This window comes from Oryctolagus cuniculus, chromosome X, assembly GCF_964237555.1.
Source record: "Oryctolagus cuniculus chromosome X, mOryCun1.1, whole genome shotgun sequence".
NCBI classification, from domain to species: domain Eukaryota; kingdom Metazoa; phylum Chordata; class Mammalia; order Lagomorpha; family Leporidae; genus Oryctolagus; species Oryctolagus cuniculus.
Window position 1 is genome coordinate 36,575,817 of NC_091453.1, and position 21,732 is coordinate 36,597,548.

General features: G+C 42.8%; 1 protein-coding gene across 1 annotated transcript in view; it reads left to right on the plus strand.

Moving 5' to 3' along the window:
* The first annotated feature begins 8,478 nt into the window (after window positions 1-8,478).
* The window catches only part of LOC103345149 (G antigen 6), a 50,621-nt gene continuing 37,367 nt past the window's right edge, over window positions 8,479-21,732 (plus strand). Inside the window, exon 1 of the mRNA XM_051834712.2 lies at window positions 8,479-8,731. The gene's annotated coding sequence lies outside the window, so the exon portion shown is untranslated. The remainder of the gene's footprint in view (window positions 8,732-21,732) is intronic.

Consider the following 21,732-nt stretch of genomic DNA (forward strand, 5'->3'; position numbering starts at 1 on the left):
GATCTACTTTAGTGCCTGAGCATTTAAAAAAAACCCTGATGTTACAAATGCATTATGTATTTCATAACAACAGAAACTGTTTCAAAAATCTGAAAACTGTTATGTGTAGGTTAAAAGACTAACACTAAAAAGTAACAAAATGATTTCATATTTTGTAATTCAGTATGACTTTGATACAATCTGTTTTTGTATCTGATAGTGCCTAAGTCAGGCAGTCACACATTCAGGACTGAACTACCTTTCATTGACTCTATATATGTGGAATTATACTATTAGTGTATCACTAATACTATCCTCGTATTATTAAAATGCAATATTACAAAAAACAAATCCATGTAATTTGGCATCTTAATGAGTTTTATACCTGCTTCTGGCACTTTTGAGAGCACTAGATCTGATATAATCTCCCCTTTGACATCTAAACCATCTCCTTGTTTACCTCCAATTGTGGGCTGAGATAGATCCTGCAGATCAGCTTCCAGGTCTGGTCCTTAGAATACAAAGGTTACTGGGGCCAGCGCTGTGAAGTAGTGAGTTAAGCTACCACCTATAGTGCTGACATCCCATATGAGTGCTGGTTCAAGTCCCACCTGCTCTACTTCCATTCCAGCTCACAGCTAATGTACCTGGGAAAGCAGTGGAAGATGGCCCAAGTGCGTGGTTCCCTGCCACCCAAGTGGCAGACCTGGATGAAATTACTTGCTCCTGGCTTTGGCCTAGCTCCGCCTTATGGTTGCTGTCATCTGGGAAGTGAACCAGTAAATGGAAGATCTCTCTCTGTAACTCGTCTTTCAAATAAATGAATAAATATTTAACAACAACAAAAAAGAAGAAAATTTGTCAGTTTTCCCTCCAAAGCACTTACTTTTAAAAACAAATGTTCTGCTTTTCCAGGTGTCTTACTCTTTCTGTAATTTTCCATTTCCCTCTCCCTGCATTTTTTTCTTTTCTTGTCATACTGTGGACATGGTATATGTCCCTTTCATATTTTGATATAAAAAATGATGGTGATGGCTCAAAACTACTGTGATTTTGTAATTTATTATCAAACTGGAATATCTTTAAGTGTAAATAGAGTTATTATTCATATTTACACCTAGTGTATCTATGAAAACTTGGGGAAAATGGCTGCTTTAGTTTTAAAAAAGTCATAAGGGTAAACTACTTTTAACAAAATATTTTTGTATTTCTGCACAATAGAGAAAAACAAATATAATATTTGTCTTTCTATTTGCTTCCCTTATATAGTTGCAAATGTGATATTAACTTTCAGCTATTTTATATTCAGGAATTAAATTACACATTTTTGTGAACTCCTTTTTCCTTAGTTTTCTGTGTGTTAGTCATATTTTTAGTAAAAATATACAAATTGTTGTTTTTGCTTAAAATGATCATTTAATCCATTCTGAAATTGAACTTCTTGATCTCCTTGCAAAACTAGAAAACATGGTGTGATTAAAAAGTAGTGACAATAATAGGGCTTTTACAAGTTCATGGTGGGTGTGGCCAGCATTGTGCCATAGTGGGTTTAACTGCCACTTGAGATGCCAATACCCCATATGGGAATTCAAGTCCTGGCATCTCCACTTTCTATCAAGTTCCATGCTAATTCTCCTGGGAAAGCAGCAGATGACGGATCAAAGTTTGGGCCCTTGCCACCCATGTGAGAACTAGAATGGAGTTCCTGGCTCCTGGTTTTGGCCTGGCCCAGCTCTGGCTGTTGCAGCCATTTGGGGAGTGACCCAACAGATGGAAGATTCACATTCTCTCTCTCTCTCTGCCTCTCTCTCTCTCTCTCTCTTTCTCTCTGTCTCCATGACCCCCATTTCTTTGTTTTTCAAATAAGTAAATATTTAAGAAAATGAAAGTTCATGGAAAGTTTGTATTATGAAAAACTTATGTAAATTTCAACAATTTTTGCACCAAAAGAAACTTATTTTTTTAATTCCATGTTTGACAAACTTTTTTTTTTTTGACAGGCAGAGTTAGACAATGAGAGAGAGAGACAGAGAGAAAGGTCTTCCTTCTGTTGGTTCACCCCCCAAATGGCCGCCAGGAGCCAGGTGCTTCTCCTGGTCTCCCATGCAGGTGCAGGCACCCAAGCACTTGGGCCATCCTCCACTGCCCTCCTAGGCCACAGCAGAGAGCTGGACTGGAAGAGAAGTAACCAGGACAGAATCTGGCACCCTGACAGGGACTAGAACCCAGAGTGCCGGTGCTGCAGGCGGAGGATTAGCCTAGTGAGCTGTGGTGCCGGCCTGACAAACTCTTTGAAATACCCTTTTATATATGTTTAGAAGTCTACCTTAAAAGCTTCTGTAGAGATCTAACTGAATGTATGTCAAAAGTTGACTCTTAGGGTTCTGGTTTTAGTCCATTGTATATTTCTCCATTTCTCCATTAGAAGAATGTTTTCATGCTAAAGAAATGTTAAATGTTTGAGGAAGGCCCCTTGTTGTGGCACAGCAGGTTAAACTGATGCCTGAGACCCTAGCATCCCATGTTGGAGCACTACTTTGAGTCCTGGCTGCTCCACTTCCAATGCAGCTGCCTGTTAATGCACCTGGGAAGGCAGCGGAATATGGCCCAAGTACTTGGGCCCCTGTCACCCTCTTGAAAGATTAGGATGGAGTTCCAGGCTCCTGGCTTCAGCCTGGCCCAGCTCTGAAAGATTTTGGCTATTTAAGGAGTAAACCAGTGGATGGAAGATCTCTTTTTAGCAGTCTCTCCTTCTCTCTGTCACTCCACCTTTCAAATAAATCTTTAAAAAAAATTTGAGGACATAGATGTATTTACCCTGATTGGACATTATGCAATGTATTCGTCTATTGAAATATCACATGATACCCATCAATATGAACAATTTCTACCTGTTAATTATGTTTAATAAGGAAAGCAAAATTTGGTATACTTTGTGTGCCTTTAGTGTCATCTAAATAAAATTCTGCTCAGTAGTGTTCCTAACTATTATGCCCATATTATAGGTGAAGGGCAATCAGAAGTTTGAACATAGACAAGCTGAAACAATATAAAGTGTTCTCATATTGGGTATCTTGCTTCAAATTCTTGTTTCTTAGCATGTAACTTTTCATTTTTAAAAGATCTATCTATTTTAAAGGCAGAATGACAGAGACAAAGACAAAGAAAAAAAAAGAGACCTTCCATTCCCTGGTTCACTCTCCAAATGGTTGCAATAGTCAGAGATGGACCACACTGAAGTTATGAGCCAAGGATTCCATCCTGGTCTTCAGACCATCATCCCTTGCTTCACAAGACACATTAGCAGGGAGCTGGATTGAAAGCCCAGCAGCTGAGACTTAAACATATACTCGTGTGGTACGCCAGTGTTGCAAGTAGTGGCTTAACATACTATACCACAACACTGGCCTACTTTTGGTTCAAATTCTGATGATAAGGTTTTGCAGTTTGTCCAAAGAAGTGTTGAACTTCTTTTTTGTTAAGGGCCGGTGCTGTAGCATAGAAGATTGGGCCTCCACCTACAGTGCTGGCATCCCATATGGGCGCAGGTTTGAATCCCAGCTGCTCCTCTTGCAATCCAACTCTGTATTAATGTGCCTGGGAAAGAAGTGGAAGATGACCCAAGTTCTTGGGCTCTTACACCCACATGGGAGACCCAGAAAAAGCTCCAGGCTCCTCCTGGCTTTGGCCTGGCCCAGCCTCGGCTGTTGCAGCCATTTGAGGAGTGAAACAGAGGATGGAAGACATCTCTTTTCTCACTCGCTCGCTCTCTCCCCTCCTCTCTCTTAAATTCTGCCTTTTAAATAAATAAAATCCTAAAAAAATTTTAAAAACATGGGGCTGGCACTATGGCATAAAAGGTTAATCCTCCACCTGCAGTGCCCACATCCCATATGGATGCCGGTTTGAGTCCTGGCAGCTCTACTTCTGATCCAGATCTCTGGAAATTGGTGGAAGAAAAAAAAAATAGAATTGAGAGTATAAATAAATGACATGGAGACTTTAAAGAGTACCAAAAATCAATGAAACAAGAGCTGGCTCTTTGAAAAGATAAACACAATTCATAAACCCTTAGCTAGACTAATCAAGAAAATAAGTGAAAAATTTTAGATTCATGGAATTAAAGATGAAAGTGGAGACATTGTCAGGGACAGTGCAGAAATACAGAGGATTTTTGTAGATTACAATGAACAACTACATGGCAATGCATTTGATAACCTTGAATAAATGGACAAATTTCCAGACACACACACTTTACCCAGACAAAATTCCTATACAGAATAATATTCTGTAGTGAGACTGAATCCATAATTTAAAATTCTCCCGTGAAAGAAAAGTGCAGGAACAGATAGCCTCACTGCTGAACTATACTAAAACATTTAAAGAATTAACAGCAACCCTTCCTAAATTATTGCAAAAATTAAAAGAGGAGGTAATTCATCCAAATTCATTCTATGAGGCCAACATTGTCATGGTACCAAAACTAGACAAGGGCATAACAAGAAAGGGAAGCTATAGGCCAATATCCTTGATGAATACAGATTGAAAAATCTCCTGGGACCAGCAAGTAAAGCTACCGCCTGCAGTGCCAGCATCCAGCTTTCTGCTATGGCCTGGGAAAGCAGTGGAAGATGGCCCAGGTACTTAGGCCCCTGCACCCACGTGGGAGACCCGGAAGAAGCTCCTGGTTTTGGATCGGCACAGCTCCAGCCGTTGTGGCCACCTGAGGAGTGAACTAGTGGATTGAAGATCTTTCTATCTGTCCTTCTCACTGTCTGTAACTCTACCTTTAAAATAAATAAAATATTTTAAAGAATTAAAAAACAATTTGTTAAATTTATTCGTAAGTATTTGGTACCATCAAAAACTATTTTTTAAATTTCATATTTTGAATGAACTTGCCTATACAGATGTAAGGTTGTATATTGATTATTTATTTTGCATCACTGATAAATATGCTCATTCCAAATTTACATCCTTCTTGATTTCCAACATACACAAACGTATCATCTTTGCATACTAACATCTTGTTTCTGCCATTTTACATGTTACTCATTTTCCCTTTTCCTATTTTACATCATTGGAATAGGTACACCTAATGCAGTGTTGAATTAAAAATGATCATAGTGGATGTCCTGGTATTTTTTAAAGATTTATTTATTTATTTGAAAATCAGAGTTACACAGAGAGATAAGGAGAGACAGGGGGAGGTGCTCTTCCATCCGCTGGTTCACTCCCCTATTGGCTGAAACGACCAGAGCTGTGCAGATCCGAAGCCAGGAGCCAGGAGCTTCCTCCAGGTCTCCCATGTGGGTACAGGGGCCCAAAGATTTGGGCCATCTTCTACTGCTTTCCCAGGCCATAGCAGAGATCAGGATCAGAAATGGAATAGCTGGGACTCGAACTGACCCCTATACGGGATGCTGGCATTGCAGGCAGTAGTTTTACCTGCTACACCACAGCGTCGGTCCCATACATCCTTGTCTTGTGCTTGCTAGGACATGGAAAAGTCAACATCTCACAGTGTTGACTGTGGTGTGTGTGTGTATCTATCTATCTATCTATCTATATACACACACACACTTTATCAGAATAAGGAATTCCCGTTTTATTACTAGTTGGCTAAGAATATTTCTCTTGAATATATGTTGACTTTCTTTTTTAAAAACTGATTTATTTATTTATTTGAAAGTCAGAGTTACACAAAGAGAGAAGTTGAGGCAGAGAGAGAGAGAGAGGTCTTCATCTGGTTCACTCCCCAATTGGCCGCAATGGGTGGAGCTGCACCTATCTGAAGCCAGGAGCCAGGAGCTTCTTTTAGGTCTCCCACACAGGTGCAGGGGCCAAAGGACTTGGAGCCTCTTCTCTGTTTTCCCAGGCCATAGCAGAGAGCTGGATTGGAAGTGGAGCAGCTGGGACTGAACCGACACCCATATGGGATGGCGGGCTGCAGGCAGCAGCCTTACCCACTACGCCACAGTGCCAGCCGCTATGTTTTGATATTCATCAAACACTTACAGAACATCTATTTAGATGACCATATGATTTCCCCACTTCATCAATTTGTTAATGTGGTAAATTGCATTGATAAGTTGCCATGTTTAAACCAATCTAGGGAAAATATTTAGTTATGATACATGAGAGGGTGTTCAAGAACTTAATGGAAAATATGCTTTGTGAAAAAAGTCTGCATGGACTTGAAAAGCTTTTTTGTACCCCAACGACCATTTTTAATGCCATTTTCCCATGAATATGTTGAAGTTCCCTAATACTATCCTTTTGGGATAATCTATATATTCATTTTTTTTTCAGATTTTTACGTGTATCCTCCTAAGTGACATTTTTTGGCAAGGAAATATTTTATTGACAGCCAGGGACATAGCCATAAGAGATGGAAGCACACAGGACTTTTTTCTAAAAAGTTCATGGAAACGCATATTATGAAAAACTATGAGTGAGTTTCAAATTTTTTTTGCATCAAAATAAAATCCAAAATTTTTCACATATGCTTTGAAGTACCCTCATATTCTCGCTGTTGGACTTCATTACAGAAGATGCACTAGCTTCATAAAATATATAAAGCCTCTTTCTCTATTCTCTGTAACTGAAATCTCTACTAGGCACTCAGTAATATAGGGCTAGGATTTCCCAAGTTACCTGTTTGTGGATTACATTTCTTTTAGCATTGAGCCCTACTTAAAGAGACAGGAGGCACAGGTTCAAGTTTCTATCACTTCAAACTTTTTAAGGCCTTTTTTCCATGCAAGATGTCCCTACTGAGACTGCCATTCTAAAAACAATCTGGGAGACAATAAGTGATAGCTCAAGTAGTTAAGTCCTGCACCACCTCCCTATGTGAAAGACCCAGATGAAATCCCTGGCTCCTGACTTCAGCCTGATCCAGCCCTGGCCATTGAGCTTGTTCGGGGGAGTGAACCAGTGAATGGGTCTGTTTCTGTCTGTGTCTCTCTGTCTGCATCTCTCTGCCTTTCAAATAAATAAAATGTTAAAAAAAAGTTATGAAAGCTGAGATACATCTTAGCTTTTTTAAAGTCAAGTTAAGGAACACTGTTCAAATTCTTCTATACTGTTAGTTATTATATCTCAGTGCCCAAATGTTAATTTTTCAACATATGTATTTCCTTGCTGCTGGTTCCTCATTGCAATATTTAATGTATAACAATATGAAATGGTTTTCATTGCTCTTGTAATTAAGTACAGTTTGGCTGTTCATTGTTGGAGTTAGCTATCATCTTGATCTTCTGTTTCATAGTACATTCTGGGTACACAGCATTCCTAATCCTCATAATCACTGTAAGTCTAAACATTCATTGAAATCACTTGGTGTAAACACTGTGTAGGGATTTCAACATGTGCTATCCCAGTAAACCTCCAAAACATTCCAGGCATGTAGATATGCATTTCCTATTTTATAGAGAAGGATCTGAGAGGATAAGAGGTTGATTTCCCACAAACTGAATGTCAGTTTTGTATTTTACAGGTTCTGCCGTTAAGATGTTCTGTTTGTGGCTTACCCTGTTATAAGCCTCAGTTTCCCCATCTATAAAATGGGGTTAGTTTCAATATTTACTACAAGTGTATTTTTATGAATTCAATAGAACACACTTTCTTGGTGTTTGTGTGGATTAAATGAGATCACATATGGTCCTCATGTGGCACTTTCTCATTGTGCCCTCACATGGTGGAAAGGGAGAATACTTCTTTAAGCTTATTTTATAATGGAACTAATCCCTTATAAAATGTGGATCTAGCCACCTACCCACAGTTCCCTCCTCTCATTGAAATCTTCTGGTGGTTATGATTTCAACATAAGGATCTGGGGAAAGAGTCACAGACATTCCGATCATAGCAGTTCTAATCATCTGGCATTACTTTTAAAAATATCATAGTATAATTTTGTTTTTGCTATACTTAATTTTGGTCAGGTTTTGTTTGCTTTGTTTTCTTCTAAGGTATTTCTTTTTAAACAAATTTGTCAAGTCGCAGTTCAATTAAGTGAAGAGAAAGTAGTAACTCTAGGGGGCAGGCACTGTGGGGCAGGGGGTTTAGGACACTGCTTGGGATGCCTGTATCCCATTATCAGAGTTCCAGTTGAGTCCCAGCTAATCTACTTCCTGTCCATCTCCCTGAAGGGGGAGATGGCTCAAGTACCTGAATTCCTGCCACCCACATGGGAGACCTGGATGGACTTCCTGCATCCTGGCCCAATGGATGAAAGATCTCTCTGTCACTATGGCTTTCAAATTAAGAAATAAATGATTTAAAAAGTAGCAACCCTGAAACTGACACTTAATGAGGGATGTCTGGGAACTAACTGATAGAAGATCTGTGACCCACAAAAGCTAACAGTCCCTCAGGAGTGGTGATTGGTGAAAGATACCAATTTATGGTTCATTTGATGTAGTCATGTGCCTGGACTCTGCCAATAGCGTTTGGGGACAGAATATTCCAATAACTCCTTGACTACACACTAAGGCCAAGAAGAAACATTAGGGTTAAAGAGACATACTCTGTTTTAGTCCTGTTGAGTTGCTCCACAAGTAGGCACTCATGATATGCCGTGTCATCAGGCTTGTAATTGTGGTGTAATCTGTGATGTCAGTGGTTCCTAGGGTATTCAAAGCTGCAGAGGGCCATGGTGACAGTCATACCTTTTCAACACTGCAGCCAACAACTAGACTTACCATCAAGCTACGTTGGAAGTCCCCTATTTAATTTATCTTTTAGAGTGGTAAGTAAAGTTTTACTATATTCTTCTTGAAGAACTATGATATGTCTTTTCAAATAGCAAGTTACTTTGTATTTATTTCACGTAGATTTTAATGGGAGATTAATATTGTAAGATTTTGTTCTTTATTGCTCTCCTTTTCCAGATGTCCTGTGCTCAACTTTTAAAGTTATTGTATTTTAAATGGAAAGTAAAAACAAAACAATTTAATAACCTTGGCCCAGTTATTTTCCTTTACTGAGCTTCAATTTTCTCCTTAGTTAACTGTGCCTGATGCTTCTTAGTATGGTCAGATGTGATCAACACAAAATGATTAGAAATAATAATCAATGCTGTTATTCTTGAGTGTTCTTTAGTGGAAGGAAAGATCAGGTTGTGATGAAAGCATTCATTGTTCGCAGGGTAATAGATCTGTTTTTAATGCCTTCCAACTGAATATGGGTTGTTCAGAATTTGAAGCATGTGAAAAGTAAACTTGAGGTTTGATAAGTTTTCCTTACAGTAAGCTGTCAAGGAATCTAGCTACAACTTTCTGTCTCTGGCCTGACCTCCATACAAGGTATGGATGATCTGACAATAAGGATGGTGCCAACTCTGGGCAAATGAGAGAAGCTTACTCAGTCCAGGATGGCCAGGGTTCTGGCTTGGGCAAGGAGAGGGAGGTGACCAAATCCAAGCAATTTGCTTCCTGTGTGGGTCTGTAATTTGTGCTCTTCCCTCACTATCTCCTCAACTAAAGAAGCCTAATTAACAAAAAGGCTGTAATTCACCGAGTAGCTCATTTGTGTCAGGCACTTTATCCATTTCAGATATGAACATTTATTGACAGCCATTGGTGTGCCAGGCAGTGTCCTTGGAGGTGAGGACCTACCAGAGCCTGAGGGCAACGTTGATTATATCATGAGTGAATGTGTGTCTATATTTTCTAATAACTCTGATGGGAAGAACACCTCTTCAAATCTTGACATCAGTATTGAAGAGCTATTTGTGTCCTTACTCACCTGTAACAATTCCTCAGGTTTTCTAGGATACCACATTATATGTAAGAGTACTGGTTACTTAGATTTACATAATGATTCACTTTATCCCCAAAGTCCTGGTTTCTTCTACTAGACAATGATATAGGAAAATCAAATTCCATGTTCTGGGTGTGCTCATTGTGGCTTATGATGCAAATTTCCTAAAACATAGCATAATAATTGGCAAACTAGTAGGCATGTGGCTTCCATGTTTGAAAGACAGAAACAGAACCTGGGATAAGGAAGTCACTTTAGTATGTCATTCACTGTATTTTTTAATCATTGACATGCTTCACTGTTACTGGCTTAATTTTCATTGGGGTAAGAGAGACATTTTCCTGTATATAGAAGAAACTAAAAATTGGTTTCATGATGCTCCCTTTCTTTGCTCCCTACTATTTTTTGCAGTTTGGAAACATTTGAATACAGTACTTTACTCACTAAATTTAAGTAACTTGATAGTTTCAAGCTTCAATTTAATGTCATAGCCTGAAGATCCAAAAGGAATTTCAAGTGGGGACTACACCTCCATGGAGCCAAAAAAGACAGTTACCCCTAGTTTGAGTTCTGATTCATGCCTGACTGCAACTAAAGAAATACCCCAGGAAGTTACATCAACCTACCAAATATCTTTCTCTGAAATACAAAAGCTGGACCTCATTAACTTCAACCCGGATCCTGGTAGCAGCTACCTCACTCCTCTCCCTGAGGATCTGGTCCAGCTGCAATACAGAGATGAGATAACTCAAAAAGATAGGCAGAGGAAGTGGGAAAGATCAGTGCTCCCTCAGAGAAAAAGATCATTCATGGAGCATATAAGACAAAAAACCCTCAATCACATGGCACCTTATCGAGTTGAAAGGGAAGGAAAAACCTTATACTCACACAATAAAGATCAGAGTAGATGCAAATGTCATTACTATCAGATTGACAGGGAGGAAACTGCTAGTAATACTAACGGGAAGGATCCAGCCTTTTGGAAAATGCTGGTACAAGGCTTTAACCAAATGACCCTCAATCCTAATGCCATTCAAGCTGGCCGTCTACAAGAAGACCTGCCACCAGATCAGTGAAGAAAGAAGCGGTGTCATGAGAGGCAGAAGAAAAGCAAAATAATTTTTGCAACGCCTCCTAAAACAATAGTTGAAATAAACCTAAGATTCTCATCCTTGTGTTGAGATCTGAATTGACTCAGATGTGTGAGCATTGATTTTTAGCTAATTTTTTAGATAGAGCATTTTGTGAAACAAACTATGAGGAATGGTTATTGGAAGAAGCAAGGTCCAGTTTTGACCAAAAAAATTTGCAGGATATTGGGTGTAGTTCTAGGACAGCAATGATCATTCTTCCAGTGACTTTAGAGTCAATCTGGGGCATGCTGGGAGGAGCTACTTTATGGCAAAGAAGATGGGTAAACATGGTTCTTAACAACCCATTATTTGGTTTTCATGATGCGACTTATCTTTCCTCCTGCTTGGCTCTCTTCTCCCCTAATCTGTTTTCACTAAGGTACAAAGGATCACTGAAGAGTAAATGCCTTGCTGATTTTAAGCACTTTTCTTTTCCATTCCATGTATTCATCACCAGAAAAAAAGCACTATGCCTGATAAAATGCATGTGTCTTTTTAAAATCTGAAGTTAACGAACAGATAAGATTCACTTTTAAGGGTTTGAATAAAAATGATATATGGAAAAGGTTGTGTGACTGGAACTTGGGGGCTTCACATTGATTTTTGGTTAAAATATACATACGAAGAGGCAGATATAAGGAAGTATTTTCATATTCCTCTAAAATTGAATACTAATCACTCTCCTGAAGAATTTTCCAACAAGTTATCTCAATTGTCAGCACCAAATACTCATGTACAGTTTTTAACAAACCCACAAATTATTCAAAATCATATTTTATTCAGTATTGCATGAGTGATAAATGGTCAATGAGTGATAAATGGCACTACACTTGTTGATTTAGAGTAGGAGTAGGATGAGGAAGGGACAGAGTAGCATTATATTCTTAGAATTGTACATATGAACTATATTGAAACTGTTGAAAACTAATTAAGGCCGGCACCGCGGCTCAATAGGCTAATCCTCCACCTAGCAGCGCCGGTACACCGGGTTCTAGTCCCAGTCGGGGCGCCAGATTCTGTCCCGGTTGCCCCTCTTCCAGGCCAGCTCTCTGCTGTGGCCCGGGAAGGCAGTGGAGGATGGCCCAAGTGCTTGGGCCTTGCACCCCATGGGAGACCAGGAGAAGCACCTGGCTCCTGCCATTGGATCAGCACGGTGCGCTGGCCACAGCGTGCCAGCCGTGGTGGCCATTGGAGGGTGAACCAACGGCAAAAAGGAAGACCTTTCTCTCTCTCTCTCTCTCTCTCTCTCTCTCTCTCTTACTATCCACTCTGCCTGTCAAAAAAAAACTAATTAAAAGTCTTAAACATCAAAAATTTAAAAAAATTTTTTTTTAAAGTATAGGTAAGAAAGGGGCTTTTTGTGGGGCTGGCACTTTGGTATAGTAGGTTAAGCTGCCACCAGCAGTACCAGCATCCCATAAGGGTGCTGGTTTGAGTGCCGGCTGCTCCACTTCCTATCCAGCTCCCTGCTGATGTTCCTGGGAAAGCAGCGGAGGATGACCCAAGTGTTTTGACCCCTGCATGGGAGGCCTGGAAGGAGCTCCTGGCTTCTGATATCAGTCTGGCCCAGCCCTGGTCATTGCAGCCATGTGGGAGTGAACCAGTGAATGGAAGCTTTCTCTCTCTCTCTCTCTGTCTCTCTCTCTCTCTCTCCCTCCCCCCCCTCTCTCCCCCTCTCTCCCCCTCTCTCCCCCTCTCTCTCCCTCTCTCCCCCTCTCTCCCCCTCTCTCCCCCTCTCTCCCTCCCTCTCTCTCTCTCTCTCTCTCTCATCTTCTCTTTCTCTCTGTAACTCTAACTTTCAAATGTATAAATCTTAACAAAGGACTCTTGAATACACTTGCATTATTCTTTGGCTTACCATGATCAGTATGGCATGTGGAGAAACCACTGCATAGACAAATTGACCCATTGGGGTAACAGTGGGAAGCAGAATACTCTGCCCACATTGACAATCTATGTATGACATGATGTATGCATGACATACATCTGCCATAGCTTTAGGTGTACCATGATGCATTCTTCCCTCGCAGGTTCCCCTTCTGTGTTTTCTGTGAACAGCACTCCCATGCTAACTACATGGGAGTCCCAGAGCATCATTATATTATTTATATTTCTTCCAAATTTGTGCCAGGTATTAATATGTATTACATATGTATTTTTAGCTTAATGATATGAAAGTGATTGCCATAAATTCGTTCATGTAAAATACTCTGAGAGTTACTTCAACACAGATCATAACTTTCTGCTGATAGGAGCCAGCATTGTGGTACAATGGGTTAAGCTACTGTCTGCTATGCCAGCATTCCATAAGAGTGCTAGTTTGAATTCCAGTTGCTCCACTTCTGATGCAGCTGTCTGCTAATGTGACTGAGAATGCAGTAGAAGATGGTCTGAGTACTTGGGCCTTGCCATCCACATGGGAGACTCGGATGGAGTTCCTGGCTCAGTCCCAGCCATTGTGACTAAAGAGTGAACCAGTGAATGTAAGATATTTTTCTCTTTCTGTGGCTTGCTCTCTATCACCCTGCCCTTCATATGAAACAAATGCATCATGAATAACAATAAAAAAAGGCAGACAGACAGAGGAATACATACATTCAGACAGATATCTCCCACCTTCTATTTCTCTACCCTGATTTCTGAAACAGATAGTGCTGGGCCCAGCTGAAGCCCAGAGCCAGGGGTTTAATTAAGGTCACCCACATTGGTGGCACAGAGGGAGTTGGGTGCTGTGTCATAGAGAGCTAAGCCACAGCTTACAACTGCAGCACTAACTGGGGTTCCATTCCTGGCTGCTTTAGTTCCAATCCAGCTCCTTGCTTATGTGCCTGGGAAGGCAGCAGAAGGTGGCCGAAGAATTGAGGCCTCTCACACCCACATGGGAGACCTGGATGGAGTTCTGGAATCCTGGCTTAGGCCTGGCCCAGTCCCAGCCCTTGTGGTCACTTGGGGAGTGAACCAGTGATGGAGGACATCTCTCTCTGTTTCTCCCTCTCTTTGCAATTCTGTTTTTGAAATAAATAAATAAATCTTTGAAAACATTCTGCTGATAACAAAGCAAATTTGCTTCTGGGGCAATCTGCTTTATTATGAAATATTCAGTGGTGTGATATAGCAAAAAGCTCTGATGTTTTCATACTCATGGAAATAACTTCAGGACATAAAATGGATTCTGGACTTGTGATTTCATCAGAGAGTGTGTTACAGCAATCCTGAATGGTTTACACCATATTTCAAGAGAACCATGTAAAAAGATGGGTGGTTTTGTATCACTGCAGACTGATCATTTAAGCAGTACTAGATATTAAAATGATAATATTACAAAATCACAGGAAGAATGCTTTCTTACACTGAAAGTAGCTGAATAAAAAAGAAACCTATTATGTTTAAATTATATTGTTTATAAACTTTTAGTAAAGCTTCATATTTTAATCAGTAAAATATTTAATAACTTTATAAAACATCCACTGAGCATGAATGGAAATTATAAATCACTGAAATCTTAGTTGTATTTATAAAACATGCTTGTGGCCGGCGCTGCAGCCCTGAGGCACCGGCACCATTATGTCGCTCCCCCTCTTCGTGGAGGAACGACACAGGACCCTGCGCTGTTCTTTGGTCTGCTCGGCCCTCCCCGGGTTTACTGCTGGTTCTTCCCGGGTTGGCTACTATCCCTTCCACCTCCGTGGAAGGGCAGTTCCCCCTGGCCACATTCCCCACTTCCGCAGGGGAGCGGCACACCGCCGGCCGGCTCTCTCGGGGGCTGCACAGGTGTTCCCCTTAGATGTTCCCCTTAGATGCTCCTCGTGCATGCCGTCTCTCTCCTCCTTTATAGTCCTCCTCCGCCAATCCCAACTTGGCTGCCCACACGCCGAGCACGCTGCTCTCCTCCAATCAGGGCAAGTCCTACAGTTTATTGGCTGAACTGGAGGCAGCTGTGTAGAAGCTGTTTTCTTCTCTCCCAGCGCCATATTGTGGGAGAGCAGATGCATAGAATAAGTCTTAATTCCAGTAACTTAGTCTAGTCCGGATTGCTCCCCACAGATCCCCCTTTCTTTTTATTTTTTGGCGTTGATACGCGCCTGTCTTCGGTGTCCCGCGGCACACACTCTGCTCTACTTGCTAGAGTTGCCACAGGTTCTTACAAGTCCTATCAATCAGGCAAACCGAATCCGGGTCCTCTCTTCGCCATGTTGTGAGGAGGTTTTTAGGCGCTGATGCGTGCCTGTGTTCGGTGACCTGCGGCTCACACTCTGGTCGAGCCGCCTGCTGGTGCTTACCGCCTTACTAATCAGGCAGACCGAATCCAAGCCTTCTCATTGCCATATTGTGGGGAGGCCTATTGGTGTTGATTTGTGCCTATCTTCGGTGACCTGCAGCTCATACTCTGGTCGAGCTGCCTGCTGGTGCTTACCGCCTTACTAATCAGGCAGACCGAATCCAAGCTCTCTCATTGCTGTGTTGTGGGGAGGCCTTATTGATGTTAATTCGTGCCTGTCTTCGGTGACCTGCGGTGCATAAGCTGCTAGCCGCCCGCAGGTGCTCATCGCCTCACTAATCGGGCAGACCGAATCCAAGCCTTCTAATTGCGACATTGTGGGGAGGCCTTACTGATGTTAATTCGTGCCTGTCTTCGGTGACCTGCGGCACATAAGCTGCTAGCTGCCCGCAGGTGCTCACCGCCTCCCTAATCAGGCAGACCGAATCCAAGCTTTCTCATTGCCATGTTGAGGGGAGGCCTTTCTATTTCTCTATTTCTCTATCTCCAGGCATTCCTATTTCTCCCATTTTACTTCTATCTTCCAGCATTCCTATTTCTCCCATTTTACTTCTATCTTCCAGCATTCCTATTTCTCTCATTTTACTTCTAAACTTCTGTTTCTCTTATCCCTGCGGCTTCCCGGCACCCGCCCCGAGGCTGCTTCTCAGCGGCTTTCCGGCTCTGAGCCGCTTCAGCCCGCGCCTCTCTCATCTGCGCGGCTCGGCTTTGCGCGCACACTCCGCGGTCTCGCACTTAGTCCAGCGTTCCCTATCTACTTGTGCCCCGCACGCTCTCTCTGCGCGCGGCAGCCTCCACGAGTCACACAGCGTAGCTTACGTCTCCGCCACTAGCATTCAATCTAAGTTCCCCGGGCTAGCCTGGCGAATTCAACCCAGCTCACGTCTCCGCCCCACGATTTGGCTTCCCGTCCTTTGCTCCCCGGGCTAATCAGACGGATCCCAATCTGGCTTACGTTTCCGCTTCTGGTTTCAACTTTTCGCCCCCTATTCCCGGGCTAACTTGAGAATCCAAAGTGGCTTTCGTCTCCGCCTCGGCCTGCCCCCCGCGGCTTCAATTTCCTTAACATTTTTCTCTACCCGGTATGTTTCCCCAAGCTTTCCTCCAACAATACTCCTCCCTCATTTCTCCTGGCCTCTCCCCACAGTCTGCATCCGAGTTTGTTCTAGCTTTCACTTTCGCCTTCGACCTTAGAGATTTCTCCCAGCTTCCCCCCGTAGTCCGTATCTGAGTCTATGCCTAGGCTTTCAATAGCTTCTTCCGGCACCTTTTTCGTCCGGCTTTTCCCTAGGCTGTTTGCTAGTCTCTCTCTCCAATATTTTCCACTTCTTCCAGTTTCTTCCCTCCTAAGTTTCCTATCCGTCCTAAGTTTCCTATGCGTCCTAGGTTTCCTATCCGAGTCACGGCACCATTATGTCGCTCCCCCTCTTCGTGGAGGAACGACACAGGACCCTGTGCTGTTCTTTGGTCTGCTCGGCCCTCCCCGGGTTTACTGCTGGTTCTTCCCGGGTTGGCTACTATCCCTTCCACCTCCGTGGAAGGGCAGTTCCCCCTGGCCACATTCCCCACTTCCGCAGGGGAGCGGCACACCACCGGCCGGCTCTCTCGGGGGCTGCACAGGTGTTCCCCTTAGATGTTCCCCTTAGATGCTCCTCGTGCATGCCGTCTCTCTCCTCCTTTATAGTCCTCCTCCGCCAATCCCAACTTGGCTGCCCACACGCCGAGCACGCTGCTCTCCTCCAATCAGGAGCAAGTCCTACAGTTTATTGGCTGAACTGGAGGCAGCTGTGTAGAAGCTGTTTTCTTCTCTCCCAGCGCCATATTGTGGGAGAGCAGATGCATAGAATAAGTCTTAATTCCAGTAACTTAGTCTAGTCCGGATTGCTCCCCACACTCCATGTCCTAGTCCTGGTTGGGGCGCCAGTTCTGTCTTCTGTCCCGGTTGCTCCTCTTCCAGTCCAGCTCTCTGCTGTGGCCCAGTTAGGCAGTGGAGGATGGCCCAAGTGCTTGGGCCCTGCACCTGCATGGGGGACCAGGAGGAAGTGCCTGGCTCCTGGCTTCGGATCGGTGCAGTGCACTGGCCGTAGCAGCCATTTGCAGGGTGAACCAATGGAAGGAAGACCCTTCTCTCTGTCTCTCTCTCTCGCCGTCTAGCTCTGCCTGTCAAAAAAAAAATGCTTGTATATATTAATCCAATTTTGATATATTGTGTTAGCAAGAAATCACTGCAATTTCTACCCACTACGTAAGAATGTACCTATATATTCATAATCAGGGCATAGAAGAAATCATTATTATTAAATATTTTATGGAAACAGTTCTTTATGTTGGGAGAGATCTTATTAAGTCATTCAACTAAATGTCCTTAAGTTACTTATGAGGATATTGACGTCTAAAGCAATTAAATGATTAAAGTCACCATCTGGTTGACATTAGTGCCATTAGCATGGATAATCGTTACTTTTTTAGGCAAAAGTTTTTTTTTTTTTTTGACAGGCAGAGTGGACAGTGAGAGAGAAAGACAGAGAGAAAGGTCTTCCTTTACCGTTAGTTCACCCTCCAATGGCCACTGTGGCCGGCGCACGCTCCGCACTGATCCAAAGCCAGGAGCCATGTACTTCCTCCTGGTCTCCCATGCTGATGCAGGGCCCAAGGACTAGGGCCATCCTCCACTGCCTAACTGGGCCACAGCAGAGAGCTGGACTGGAAGAGGAGCAACCGGGACAGAATCTGCGCCCCGACCGGGACTAGAACCCGGAGTGCCGGTGCCACAGGTGGAGGATTAGCCTATTGAGCCACGGTGCCGGCCAAAAGTTTCTTTCAAAAACCATTTATTTATTTATTTATTTATTTATTTATTATTTTACCAAAAGAAATCTTTTATTTAAGGAATATAAACTTCATTCATTTCCTAAGTACAACTTTAGGAATATAGTGATTCTTCCCACCATACCTGCCCTCCCACCCACACTCCCACTCTTCCTTCTCCTCTCTCTCCCAATCCCAGTCCCATTCTTCACTAAGATCCATTTTCAATTAACTTTTACACAGAAGACCAACTCTATACTAAGTAAAGAGTTCAACAATTTGCAAGAAAAAAAAAAACTGTTCCTCAACCGTTGAGACAAGGGCTGTTCAAAGTCATTGCATTTTTTAAAAGATTTTATTTATTCATTTGAGACGTAGAGTTACAGGCAGTGAGAGGGAGAGACATAGAGAAAGGTCTTCTGTCCGTTGGTTCACTCCCCAGATGGCCACAACATCTGGAGCTGCGCCGATCCAAAACCAGGAGCCAGGAGCTTCTTCCGGGTCTCCCACATGGGTGCAGGGGCCCAAGGACTTGGGCCATCTTCTACTGCTTTCCCAGGCCATAGCAGAGAGCCGGATTGGAAGAGGATTAGCAGGGCCTAGAACAGGTGCCCATATGGGATGCCGGCGCCGCAGGTGGTGGATTAACCTACTGCGCCACGGCGCTGGCCCCAGTCATTGCACCTTGAAGTTAATTTTACTTCTTTTTAAATTACCTTTAATTATCTTTTACTTAATTACATTTAAAGAAGCACCCAAGAATGATACATCTTCTGCAAGCAATTAGACATAATTATACAACTCTGAGGACAGAGGTCTTGCATGGGGAGTTAGTGCACAGTGACTCCTGTTGTTAATTTAACAAGTAACACTCCTATGTATGATGTCAGTGATCACCCCAAGGCTTTTGACATGAGCTGCCAAGGCTATGGAAGCCTTTTGAATCCACAAAGTCTGTCAGCATTTAGACAAGGCCATAAGCAAAGTGGAAGTTCTCTCCTCCCTTCAGAGAAAAGTACCTTCTTTGATGGCCACTTCTTTCCACTGGGGTCTCACCCACTGAGGTCCTTCATGTAGGACATTTAAAAATTTTTTAAAGGTCTGAATATAAACTACAAATTTGTCATCTTTAATCGTTAACATTTTTTGGCTATTTAGACAAGATATTTTCCTTAAGAATATATTAAAACATCTGTATATAATAAATTTTGAACAAATGGGGATTACACCAAGAATGAAAAGTTTAGTTCAACATTGTAACCATCACTGTAACACATACATACTGCAGAATAAAAATGAAAAAAATTTTTTAAAGAAAGTGGTTTTTCATGGTTGGAATTTCATGACCTAGTTTTGTTAGACAAAATGGGATGTTTTGAGAGAAATACAGTATTTTCTTCCTGCTATAGTCAGTATTCCAGGTGTTTATAGATACATGGACATTTTGAGTTATAGCTGATGTGGAAATGTTCAAAATGAAAACATGTTTATTAGAAGTGGATACTGACATACAATCTTGTTCAAGATTGTTTGCTATAAATAAATTTTTTAAAGATTTATTTGAAAGGCAGGGTTACAGAGAGAGAGGGAGATACAGAGAGAGATCTTCCATCTACTGTTTTACTCCCTAAAAGGCTGTAACATCCTGAGTCGGGCCAATCCAAAGCTAGGAACCAGCAGCATTTTTTGGGTCTCCCACGTGGGTGCAGGAGCCCAAGGACTTGAGCAATCTTCTGCTTCTTTCCCAGGTGAGTTAACAGGGAGCTGGATTGGAAGTGGAGCAGCCAGGACTCGAACCAGCACCCGTATAGGATGCCAGTGCCACAGGCGGTGGCTTAACCTGCTATGCCACAGCACCCACCCCTATAAATAAATCTTTAAATAGAATTTACAGGGCAGGCATTGCAGCATAATGGATAAAGCTGCCGCCTGTGGCACCGGCATCCTGTATGTGGCTTCTTGCTGTGAACTGAGTTCTGGGGAACGTGCTCCAGTGCCTCTTTTAAAAACTGCCTCCTTTTACTCTGCAGTCACAAGGAACTGGCAAATTGCAAGGTCTTCCACTCCCAGAGCTAGGTGACATAGGTGTCCATCCCTCATGTGGGGACAACAGAAGTTCGGGGGAGCAGAATGTCTGCACTGAGCCTGTCACTCTTCAGAGAGAAGCTGAGCATTAGGAATTTCCTCTTCATCCCAGGGCTCGGTGCTGTGAGTGTGGAACGTGGCAACAGTGTGTCACAAGTTCTACACATGTAACTGTGGGTGTTTTCTCAGTTTTCTGGTGAACAGGTGGCTGTCACTTTCAGATTTCTCTCAGAGGGAATTGATCTGTGTCTAGAAGTTTATTTCCTGTAATTCCAGGAGGGCGGAAATTCAGAAGCCTCTTATTGTCACATCTTGCTGATATCATTCAGTAATATTTTTATTTCTCTTTTTAAAGATTCATTCATTTATTTTAAAGGCAGAGTTACACACACACACACACACACAGAGAGAGAGAGAGAGAGAGAGAGAGAGAGAGAGAGAGAGAATCATCCATCTGCTAGTTCACTCCCCAAACAGCTGCAACGGCTAGAGCTGGGCCAGATCACAACCAGCAACCAGGAGCTTCATCTGGGTCTCCCACATAGGTAGCAGCAGCTCAAGGACTTAGGCCATCCTCTGCTGCTTTCCCAGGTGCATTAGCAGGGAGCTGGATCGGAACTGCAGCAGCCAGATTTGGAACAGGCAATCAAATGGGATGCCAGCACTGCAGGAGGTAGCTATACCAGCTAAACCACAGCGCTGGCTCTCATATTTTTGCTTCTGTCGCTCCCCCTCTTCATGGAGGAACGACACTAAACCCTGCCTAGGCTTCCTATCCGAGTCACGGCACTATTATGTCGCTCCCCCTCTTCGTGGAGGAACGACACAGGACCCTGCGCTGTTCTTTTGTCTGCTCGGCCCTCCCCGGGTTTGCTGCTGGTTCTTCCCGGGTTGGCTACCGTCCCTTCCACCTCCGTGGAAGGGCGGTTCCCCCTAGCCACTTTCCCCACTTCCGCGGGGGAGTGGCACACCGCCGGCCGGCTCTCTCGGGGGCTGCACAGGTGTTCCTCTTAGATGTTCCCGGTGCATGTTGTCTCTCTCCTCCTTTATAGTGCTCTTCCACCAATCCCAACTCTGCTACCCACACGCAGAGTACGCTGCTCTCCTCCAATCAGGAGCAGCTCCTGCTGTTTATTGGTTGAACTGGAGGCAGCTGTGTAGAAGCTAGTTCCTCCTCTCCCAGCGCCATATTGTGGGAGAGCAGATGCATAGAATAAGTCTTAATTCCAGTAACTTAGTCTAGTCCGAGTTGCTCCCCACAGCTTCTAAGGGCCTCACTTGGAACATGATAACCAGAAACTTTCTCAGACCCAAACTGCACACAAGGAGAATGTCCCAAAATCAAATGGGTCACCACATCATTTCTAGATAACTAAGATGCCAGAAGCAGGTATGCAATCCGTTAAGGTGCAATATTATGTGACTTTGTTTCCTACAACAGTAAACTTGTCATAACACCATAAAGATGACTTTAATGCTACTTTAATAACAGCATCTGCATAAAGATTCCCTGAATGACAGTTCAGACTTCAAAGCCCTGACTGCCACTTTGAGACACTTTCAAATAACTGAAACAAATTGTGTCAACGCCATATTAAATTGTAATATATGAATAATTTTCTTTCACTATAAATCTTCTAGCACATAGTAAGCCTTTTTAACATAATTTCATAATTTCTACTT